Source organism: Marmota monax, unplaced genomic scaffold (assembly GCF_021218885.2).
Source record: "Marmota monax isolate L192 unplaced genomic scaffold, Marmota_monax_Labrador192_F-V1.1 WCK01_AAM20220418_F8-fsc00069, whole genome shotgun sequence".
In the NCBI taxonomy this organism is placed as follows: Eukaryota; Metazoa; Chordata; class Mammalia; order Rodentia; family Sciuridae; genus Marmota; species Marmota monax.
This window is the reverse complement of record NW_026695243.1, coordinates 2,518,838-2,530,249: the sequence shown is the minus strand read 5'-3', so window position 1 is coordinate 2,530,249 and position 11,412 is coordinate 2,518,838. Positions and strand designations below refer to the sequence as shown.

The 11,412-nt window shown below is 38.0% G+C and overlaps 1 long non-coding RNA gene across 1 annotated transcript; it reads right to left on the bottom strand.

Annotated features, from left to right (window-relative positions):
- Nucleotides 1–1,134: 1,134 nt before the first annotated feature.
- LOC131424045 (uncharacterized) lies at nucleotides 1,135–10,357 on the bottom strand. Its single transcript, XR_009226445.1, has 3 exons — nucleotides 10,102–10,357; nucleotides 7,624–7,680; nucleotides 1,135–1,524 (listed from the first exon to the last, which is right to left on the bottom strand). It is a non-coding gene; the product is annotated as an uncharacterized LOC131424045 (long non-coding RNA).
- Nucleotides 10,358–11,412: the final 1,055 nt, after the last annotated feature.

Genomic DNA, 11,412 nt, shown 5'->3' with positions numbered 1-11,412 from the left:
TATGCAACTTTACATCCGTTCACATGGTGCTTTATTGCCCAAACTTTATCAAAAATCAATCTCTCTCTCTCTCTCTCTCTCTCTCTCTCTCTTTCTCTCTCTCTCTCTCTCTCTCTCTCTCTCTCTCTCTCTCTCTCTCTCTCTCTCTCTCTCTCTTCCCCTCAAAGAGCAGGTCTTTGAAAGGCAAAGGTGAATGTTCCCTATTCTCATCCAAGAACTCTGAACTGATCAACATGAGTCTGTGCCAATGAGAAAACAGTATAATGTTTATTTTGGGTGGGGGGCAACTACATTCAAATGTCATATAATGAAAGTTCAAGATCATGTCTTCACAGATCCTCGAACTCTGAAAAATGTGGCTTAGAATCCCAACAAGCCTGACTTTGGGAATGAACATTCCATTTTCCAATGAGGATGGAGATATTACAAGAGGACCCTGAAAGGAGAGGATGAGATTAGGCTATCTGATGAATTCATCAACTAAGAAATGGGAGTGGATGCCAGAAATAATTGGCCAAAAAGTAATATGGCAAGTATTTAGATTATTCAAGTAAGTCTTTACAGACTATATAAATATCGAAAAAAAATTGTGTTCAAAATTATGCTTAAAGCATAATAAATCCCAAAATACCAGCATAAAGCAGTCATATAAATTAGGATAGCACCCACACGTCCAGGACTAAGGCAAAGCTCACCGCCAATATTTGTCGGTGAATAGACAAACTGATGAATAGAATTACACATAAAGTTCTGCCTTCTACCAGGTAGTTTTTGTAATTTCTCCTTCACAGTATCATGGGCTAACAAATTCAAAATTGATGAAAAACTGTAACAAGCCCACTGTATGTTAAGCATTGTGCGAGGGAATTTAGGGCACTTCTGTGCCCTACGTGATGAACAAATTATCAAAATTCTAAATAAAGACAAGATAAGTATTGCCTTAGGCTCCAATATGGCTTGGCAAGGTACCATGACTGATTCTATCTTTATTTAAAATTTCAACATTTTGTTCATCATGGATTTTTTGCATTAATACTTGTTGAATATTGTATTAAAATGTTATTTAACCTTGATTGCTGAATTTTTTCGGTGCCTCTTTAAATTTCATACTCAAAGTCAATTTTATGTGTCAACTTGACCTAGCCACAGGATGCCCAGATTAATCTTTTCTTCTGGGTATACCTGAGATATGTTTCTAGAATAGATGGGCATTTGAGTCAGGAGACTGAGTAAAGCATATTGCCCTCTTCAATGTGGGTAAGCTTCATCCAATCCCTTGAAGGACTGAACAGAACCAAAGGCTAGCTAAGCGGGGGATTCCCTTGGCCTGACTATCTCAAGCTGGGAGGTTGGTTTTCTCCCACCTTCATTCAAACTTGAACTCATACTGAAATTTACACCATCAATTCTGCTCCTCAGATCTTCAAATTCAGACTAGAATGAAACTATTGGCTCACCTGGGTCTCCAGTTTGTGGCTACAGATCTTGGAACTTCTCAACTTCTATAACCACAGGAGCTGATTCCTGGAAATAGTAAATTACTTGATTAATTAAATCTTGGTTTGTTCTCTGAAAAAACATGCTATACTCAGCAATTGCCTCACTTTTCTCATCTGAGTCCTGGCCCTATTCAGGGTTAACAATCTATACCAGGGGTTGGAAAAATTCTGAAAGGAGTCAAATACTAAATATTTCAGGTTCTGTGGCCCAGTGGGCTTTATTTCAATTATTCAACCCTGCCATGATAGCATTAAACACCGTAGATAATACTTGAATAAATCAGCGTGGCTGTGTTCCGATAAAATGTATTTACAAAAAAAGGCGACAGACCAGATACGGCCCATGTAGTTTGCCAACCACTAATCTACAGTAAATCCTTAAGTATTGGGCTGGGGATGTGGCTCAAGCGGTAGCGCGCTCGCCTGGCATGCGTGCGGCCTGGGTTCGATCCTCAGCACCACATACAAACAAAGATGTTATGTCCGCTGAAAACTGAAAAATAAATATTAAAAAATTCAAAAAAAAAAAATCCTTGAGTATCAGTGCTAGAGAGTAAAATAATTCTCATCAATAATTTGTCTCTAAATAGCTAATGCTTATTATTTCAAAGTCAATGCCTATGATTTAATCAGTTTTGATCAAAATTTTCCTAGAATGAATTGAACCCATAATTTCCACCTTTTAAAATTTTAATAGAGGAAAAATATAAAAGAAAATTTAAAATACCTACAATCACACTCTTCATCCAAAACCACTACTGAAATTTTGATGAAATTGTCTTCAGAGCTTTTAGGCAGAATTTTATAAAAATAAGGATATTAGGATAGGCCATGTCTTTTCTGTAGTAATAAATTAACCCCCACCTCCCAGGGTTCTAACTCAGCAAGGTGTATTTCTCACTCACACTTACCTGTCCGTCACAGTTAGCAAGGGCTTAGTCCATCAAGACCCAGGCTGATGGAAACCCCACCACTTCCTGCTGCATCTGGAACATGTGGTCTCTTTAAGAGACAAAGCACAGCTTAAGGGCCTCACACCAGCTCTTCTGTCCCTCTGTCCAGAAGAGACACATACTTTTTCATCACAGCCCTTGGTCTAGAACTAGTGACATAATTCCAGGCATGGCGAGGGAGTTAGAAAATGTCAAGGAGCTAAAACAGAATGTTTGGTGAGCACTTTCTTTGCCACATTAAAAAAATCACACTACGTATAAAATTAGATTTGTCTCTCTGCCCTTAAAATTATATCACAGACTTTTCTCCCACATTATTAAATCTCTTCGAAGGCATATAGATACAACCCTCTGCTACTGAATCATTGTTTCACTATAATAAATATTGCTGTGTGCCAGGCATTTTCCCAAGTATTTCACACACACGTTCTTTTTGAATACTTACAACTAGTCTATGAGATACAACAGTATACACATTTTACAGTACTAAAAACAGAGGACTGTGAGCTGGAGTAACTTTTCCAAGGTTGCACACCTAGTTAATGGCAGATCAGGACTGTAGGACTGTAGGGCCTGTCCTCCTAACTGATGTGAATGTGAATGAAGGGGCTGTAGTCAAGGTATGAAGTGCATGTCTGCTGCATGGTCTGTTGACAAGAAAGTACATCATCACAAGAGTAAAAGAGGATGCATCAGACCCTGAGGATCCAGTGTTCCCTGTAACTTGTGGACAGCCGAAACCATGAAAGTTGAAAAGTGAGACCCAGCTGAAGGCTGATCAAATTTTCCAATCCTGGGGCTGGGGGTGTAGCTCAGTGGTAGAGTGTGTGCTTAGCATACTCAAGGTCCTGAGTTCAATCCCCAGCCGCAACAATAACAAAAATCCAATCATTTCTCTTCTTCGTCTGTGAAATATTTGGAAAGATGATTACATTCTTTGAACTCATTAAGGTCCCTGGACTCTTGGAGCATTATGGAAGGAAGGTAAACCCTCAAGGTGATAGACTCCTGCTTCTCTGGAAATCTTAAGATAAGATTTTATTTCCACCAGTACACAAAAGATTTTTCTTTTTAAAAGATCTAAATATCTAGGGCTGGGGTTGTGGTTCAATGGTAGAGTGCTCTCCTAGCACATGTGAGGCCCTGGGTTCAATCCTCAGCACCACATAAAAATAAACAAATTAAGTAAAGGTATTGTGTCCAACTACAACTAAAAAAAACTTTTAAAAAAAGATCTAACTATCTGATTGACTTAATATGTGTTCTCTAACTGATGCAAGAATTGGCATGATTTCTATTACAGCATCTTACACCATTTTTAGTATTTTTTTTATATATTCGTATCTTGTCACAATCATTCTACAAATTGTAGGGCTCACTTTGTATCATCACATATCTTAAAAATTCTTACTGAACTAAAAAATTTACATTTTGAAGTATTAATAGTATAGTTGTTTAAATATTACCACTACCATGTTTTAACATAACAAACTAAACCATGTAACAAACTTAGGCATGCTAAGTTTTGTTTTAATAAGTTCATTCCCACAGTTCATCATGGAACAATAGACAGATGAGAAATTTCTAATGGCCGAATTTTGATTATGTAAAGATATATTAGTTTCCTAGGGCTGCCATAACAAATTATCATAAGCCTAGGTGGTTTAAAATAATGGAAATGTATTGCCTCACAGTTCTTGAGGCTAGAAGTTCAAAATCAAGGTGTCAACAGCACCTTGCTCTTTGTGAAGATGCCAGGAGACAACAACAAGATTGTCCTTTCCCTTCCTTGTCCTTTCCCAGTCTCTGGCATTCCTTGGCTTACAAGACCCATCACCTCACAGTCTGCCTCCACCATCACACAGAAATCCTCCTTGCCCCATGTCCAAGTTTACCTCTTCTTATGAGGAAACCAGAGCCCACCCTTATCTAATAAGACCATCATCTTTGCATCTGCAAAGATCCTATTTTCAAATAAGGTCACATTCACAAATACCTAGGATTCAAATTTCAATATATCTTTTTTTTTTTTTTTTGGTCAGGGAGGACACAATTCAACTCACTATGGCAAGCACAAATATATCTTCATGTCTTCCTTCAGGATGTGGGTAGGACTATAGAAGAGAAAGCAAACTCCATTATAAGACTCTGTTGGGTCTTGATAAGTTTTTACTAAAACACCCCCACTCTGACAGTCTCTCATAGGATTAAACACACAGAGCTTCACTTCCTGAGTGGGTTTGGGGGAGAAAACTGGGCACATATATACCTACAAATAACATTTGTTCACCTTTTGTTAGTCAGTAAAAGGGATTCCAAATCAAACAAACTTCTTTGGAAACAAAATTTGTCAAACAACCCATTTGAAATTAAAGAACTGCTTATCATTTTGACCACTATTCATTTTTCTTTCTTTTTCTAAGGGCATGGATTCTATTGTTTAATACATACTATTTGTAAATGCCATTGGAATTTATAATAATCCCTGAACTAAGTGATTAGCAACCAATAGTAACCAATAGTAACAGATAATGATGATGACGAAGAATATGATACTGCTGATAATGATATCAATAAATCTGAACAGACTTTTCTATGAATGCCATAGCCTTCTGTTTCTATCATAATAAGTAACTTTTTAAATGTAGATAAATGCATTCAAGTGTTTATTATTTCTTACATAATAAGTACAGATAGAGATCTGGAGCTTATTTTAAAAATAAAAAAAAGTAACCAAGGCTCAAAATAAATATATTCAGTAGGGAACAATAGTCTTGTAACAATGTAGCCTGTAGCAGAGCACCTTGGAGTGATGAATCATTGTACTTGATGATCTTAAACAAGTTTACATATAATTAGAGAGGCATGGAAGTTAGGGGGCTGGTATTGTTTTCTACAGAAATCTAGCCCAGATATCTAATAAACATTCAGAGATTTGTACTCATATTATGTAAGAATTGCAACAAGCCTAACAGAAAAAAAAATCTCTAGTCAAACTGTAAAATGATTTTTCACTTCCGTTTCTGAGTCATTTATTGCAAATAGCAATCCAAAAATAAAAGCACACAATCAGGAAGGGAATGGAGCTAATTTTGTAATATATATATATATATATATATATATATATATATATATATTAAACTCTTAATTTTCAGAGTAGCAGGAGTCCATTCTCTCTCTCCCTCCCCCCACCTCCATATTTCTATATTTATGTTTCTGTTATACACAGTTATGAATGTGTGTGTGTGTGTGTGGAGAGAAAGAGAGAGAGAGAGAGACAAAAAGACAGAGAGAGAGAGAGATCTTAAGATGGTGTCTATCATAATACATCTGCCTGAAGGTATATACTTTTTTTTTTTTTGAGATTGAACCCAGGGGTGCTTAGCCACTGAGCCACTGAGCCTGATCCACATCCCCAGCCTTTTTTGTTTTTTATTTTGAGACAAGGTCTTGCTAAGTTGCTTAGGACCTCGCTAAGTTGCTGAAGCTGGTTTTGAACTTGGGATCCTCCTGCCTCAGCCTCTCAAATTGCTGGGATTACAGGCACTGCACCCAGCAAGATATATATTTAAGATACATTTATGTACTATTCACAAATAAGCACTGATGATTTTTTTAACCTTTGATCAGTATTATTAATACTTCCAAAGACAAATTTTTCTTTTAAATTATCTTTGGGGTTATATGTTATATAATAAATGCTATTCTTTTCTTCTAAAAATTAAAATCTTGAACAAAACCTCTGTTTCCCCAAATCCTAGCTTTTTCTTGCTCGTACCCTAGCTATACTTATTAGCCTTAACCTTGCTCAATGGGTGTCCCTGTCTGATCTATACACTGGAATCCCTTACTACTTCAAATCCTTATCTCCTGTCTGTAGTCCTGGGTTCCCAGCACTACTGTTTGTGATCTGACACATTAAGACCAGATCCTTTCAGCTTCAATTGGTCACTCTTCTGGTAGAGCAAAGTGCAAAGTAAGCTCTGATCTCTGACCCAAGGAGCAAAAACCAAAACAATATAACAAAACAAGAAAAACAAAAGTAACTCCATTCTCTCTTAGCAGAATCAAACATAATTGCAAGATTTGAATTTAATTTATATTTGGGGTTATATGTTATATAATAAATGGACATCTCAGCTGTCGTCAGGCTTATTATGTGCTCAACCTCTCCCTGGTCATCTCTTTACCACAACCTGGGAGCCCAATCACCATTACATCTCCAAGGGCTGGGAACCATTCCTCCTGGGCTGCTTAAACACTACTACTCTGCCTGTGGTCCTGATGTGACCAGGCTTTGAAACAGGTTCCATCTACTTCCTCCATCCTGTCTTGAACCTGCTAAAGAAACCTCAGATACATTAGATAACATAGATGAAAACACTCTGCTCCACAAATCCTAGAAAATACCAAAGCTCCAGAAATAGCTGCCTATTTTCCCCTAAGTTCCTGAATGTTCAAATAGCTCTCTCTTCCACTACCAGCTCAGTCTGATTCCTAGATGTCAAAAAAAATCTGCCTGTTTTTCACAGAAACTTTCTGTGGCTGTTTCTGTAAACTCACCAAATCTTTAGGATTGATTCTAATAATTATCCTTCATCCATAGAATCTATACATCAAGTCTCAGCCAAGTGTCTTAACCCATGCGGCTGGTATTTTTGGTTCTATGGAATAAAAGAGGAAATACAATGGGTTGGTGAATTGATGGAGTCTAGAAAAACCAGTGCATGGCACACCAGAAATTAAGGGGCTAATGGAAAACTCACTGTCACTTTGTTTTTGTTTTTTTTTAATTTTAATATTTATTTAAGTTTTCCGCTGACATAGCATCTTTGTTTGTATGTGGTGCTGAGGATCGAACCCGGGCTGCACGCATGCCAGGCGAGCGTGCTACCGCTTGAGCCACACCCCCAGCTCTCACTGTCACTTTGAACAAGAAATTTAAGAAACAAACAAATAAATAAATAAATGTTGATGCTCTACTTAGTAGCAATAGAGTGATTATGTTTGTTTGGGTCCCTTACATAAGAGACCAAAAATCCAAAGGGAGGGAGAAACTCATAAAATGGTTAAATGCTAAGACAGCCACAGTGGTCATAGAGCATACCTCAGTGGGCCTGAACCTCCAGGCACAATCTAGCAGTTACAAAACTCAGATTGAGTAAACTCACCAAATGAGCAAGGAGATCCTTTGCCCAGAGACCAGCATGTTCCAATGGACAAGCTCACTGGATAAATAATAGAGAATAATACCAATTGAAGTATTCTAAAACAGATCTGAAATGGCTTAATATAAAAAGTATATACCACCTCAGTAAAGATGTAGCGTGGATAGACATATCATTATTAGAGTAAAATATAAATAAGTAAATAGATCCACAAGCGAAATTAAGCAAGAGGAACCACTATAAGTCTTTGACATGTTTAATCTCACAGTTCTGGCCACTTGCCAGAAGTGTGATAGATGAAGCTGATAATGGAAGAATTATATCACCAACAGGCATTATATTCATGAACTTGACACAAGGGCAACTTTTCTCACTCAGAAAATTGAATTTGCTAAATTAACAGCCACCAGCCTGTTGGAAGAGTAGTGCACAAAGGCATTATTCATAAGAATAAAAATGGCATAATAATAGTTAATGGTTCTACAAATAGTATAGAAGTGGAGTTTCTTTTAATTCACCTCTCCCTGCTAATGAAACTGAACATTGATACATACCATTTCTTCACAACTCCTGTGGCTGAGCTTTGACCACATGTGGAAAGACTAACATTTGTAGATAATTTTGAATGGGCTATCTTACCACTTGATAATCATATTTTGAAAACATTGAGTTTATACTAACATGGGATAATCATGATAACCCAGAGAGATGCTATAGGTAAATATACAACCCAGAAGCTTACTATTCATATTTCCATACTCAAAAACACTAATGCAAAAAAGATCCCTTTAATATTCTTGAAATCAATTACAGAGATTATACATAAACAGAGCTTATTTTATATGACTTTAATATGTAATAAAGATAGATCACAAATTAGTGCAGAAGAGAAGTAATGCATGATAAACATGCTGTGATAAATTTGTATCTGCATCAAATAACTTTCAGATGAATAACATGTAAAAATCAAACTTTAAGATGCCTATATATACACACACACATGTGTGTGTGTGTGTGTATACACACACATATTTATAAATGTACACAGAGAAAAAGTCATGGAAGTCATCTTGAAAGTCAAGAAGAGATTTTAAAGTAAAAAATTTATATAGCTAACTATGTAAAGCTATTAAGATTCCATATGCCCTAAAAGTGAAAAATAAAACTGAAAAGGCAAATACAAATGGAAAAAAACACAGGAAATATAACTGACAAAGAGTCAATATATCCAGAGCATGCACAGGTTAATAAGAGAAATCTTAAGATTCTAATAAACAAATTATAAATGGCATGAGCAGATACTTCAAAAAAGTAAAAGCGCAAATAAATAGAAAATGTTAAATCTCAATGATCAAAAAATTAAAATGTGAATAAGATTATTTTTGCCTATCAGTTAGCAACATTTTGATTACTTTTTTATTCTTTTTAGTTATATATAACATTAGGATACAATTTGACATAATCACAAAAACATGGAATATAATTTGCTCTAATTTGGTCTCCAGCACTTCCCTCTCCCCCCAGCCGTCCCCTCCCTCTACTCATCTTCTGCAATTATTTATAGTTGTTTTTTCTATTGGTGTCTTGTGGATATACTTGATGTTGGGATGCACTGTGCTATATTCATGTATGCACACACGAAAGTTCATTCCATTGCTCTTTCCATTTCCCATCCCTCCTTTCTGCCCCTCAATCCCCTTTGTCTACTCTACTCATCTTTCCTCTATTTTGATTAAATTCCCTCTCCTTATTTATTTATTTTTTTACTTTTTCTCTCTTTCTTTCTCCCACCACCCCCCCCCTTACTCTGGATTAATTTCCACATATCAGAGAAAACATTCAACCTTTGACTTTTAGGGACTGGTTTATTTCACTTGGCATGACATTTTCAGTCAGCACACTACAGTGACACAGCCACATCAATGTTTTTAGCAGCACAATTCACAACAGTCAAGCAATGTTTTTTAAAGGGATATTTAATCTTGCTTCATCCCTACCAGAGTGAGTGGAACAGAAACGGAGGAAATGAGACCTGCTAATTATAAGGGGAAAAAATATATTCCCTCCAGCAAAAGAAGGGACTTAATTATCATCTCTGGTACTTCAAGTACCACTGATGCCAGAGGTCCTGGTTTGCTCCAATTTGCAGTCCCAGGTTATCCACCCTCCAAAATGGTTCTGGACCTTAACTTTTAAATCCAAAACTATCATGCTTCACCACGCTGTGCTATACCTAATTTCTAGTTATGTACACTCTTTGACCATAATTCTCATTTTGTCCCTCTTAATCTTTTAGATGGAAGCTAATCTCTGCTATCTATTCTGAACTTGACTGCTTTCTGCTTTGGTGATCGATGCTCCTTCTATCTGGTGCAGTGCCCAGTCTTGCCTCCCTTGTCCTGTCTGACATGCTTCTATTCAAGTTGCATATGGCATTGTCTGTACCACACAGAAATGAAAGGAGCCAAACTTACTGCGTACCTTCCAGGATCCACGCATCCTGTTCAGTGCTGTACACACATTATTCCATGGAGTCCTCCTAACCCTCCGGCTGAGCAGGTTCTATTGTTTGTCTTTTGCCTGTGAGGAAGTAGTGCAGTGACCTCCCAGTCACACATAGTTGACAATTCCAGGCCAAGCCGATTTGACTCCAATCTGTTCCCTACTGCCTCCCTGAGCGCCAGGGGCTTTGATTACGGAATACATCTGAAGGCCTTGGTTTGACGCACAGAATAAACTCCTGTTAAAATAAACAATGTAAATATAAAGTCCTACTGCAATTACGGCATCCAGCTAGGGAAATCAAATATTTCCTGGGAAACAGCTCAGTACTAAAGTAAACAGAGCCATTTATTATTCTTTATAAACCATTACTTTCTATGGCCTTTCTAGGAATAGGAATTGACAGGTTAAAACAAAAACAAATAAAAAGCTATACCATCCCAGTACACCTAAGGGCCACGCACCAATAGAACATAGTCAAATGTAAAACCATGTATCAGTAGGCCAGGATTTTGAGTGGGACTTTCCCTGTGGCCCCAGGATGAGCACCAGAGTCTACAGATGAAATCCACAGGCACTAAGCCCCCATATCTAAAGGGACAGACACCTTTCCTCAGGGTTTACTAGAAGCAAAGCCAACTCTACCACTGACAGCAATCAGCCCCACCCATACTCTCTCTCCAGTCCCTGTAAGAAGCCTGGGGTTGGAGGGGAGTGACCACAGCCCCCATCCTTGTGGACAGCACAGTGAGGACATTTTCTTTCTTCTATCCACCAATCCAAGCTTGTTGGGGGGGGAGGGGGATGTGCTGCTCCCAGAGAATTCCCTGTAGAGTTGAGACTGACTATGAGGGGGAGACCAGGCACCTCACTGCCCAGTGTCAGGGCAGAATGCAGCCTGGTGAGAGCGTTCTAGGAAGGCCTTGGACACAGAGATGTGGGCCCACTTTTCACTGCGGATCTCTGAAGATGAGAAGCTTCCTGGAGGTGCCTTGTAGCAGCACAGCCAGGAAGAAGTATAGGGTAGTCCCCTTGGGAAGAAAAGTTACCTCTACCCATGCACTCAAACATAATATCTCTACCCCAGAAAGTGGGGAAGAAAATCTCTGTAGTGACCATAGCAGAGGAGGGTAGGGGACAAAGGGTGACACCCAGACAACCAGAACAAATAAAGTGACTCCAGAAAGGGGCCTGGAGGCATGGGCCATGGCACAGCTGCTCCTCTCTTAGGAAGTCCTCGTTGACAGAGATGAGAGCTTTCTATCATCAGAGGCCACCAGAAACAAACAG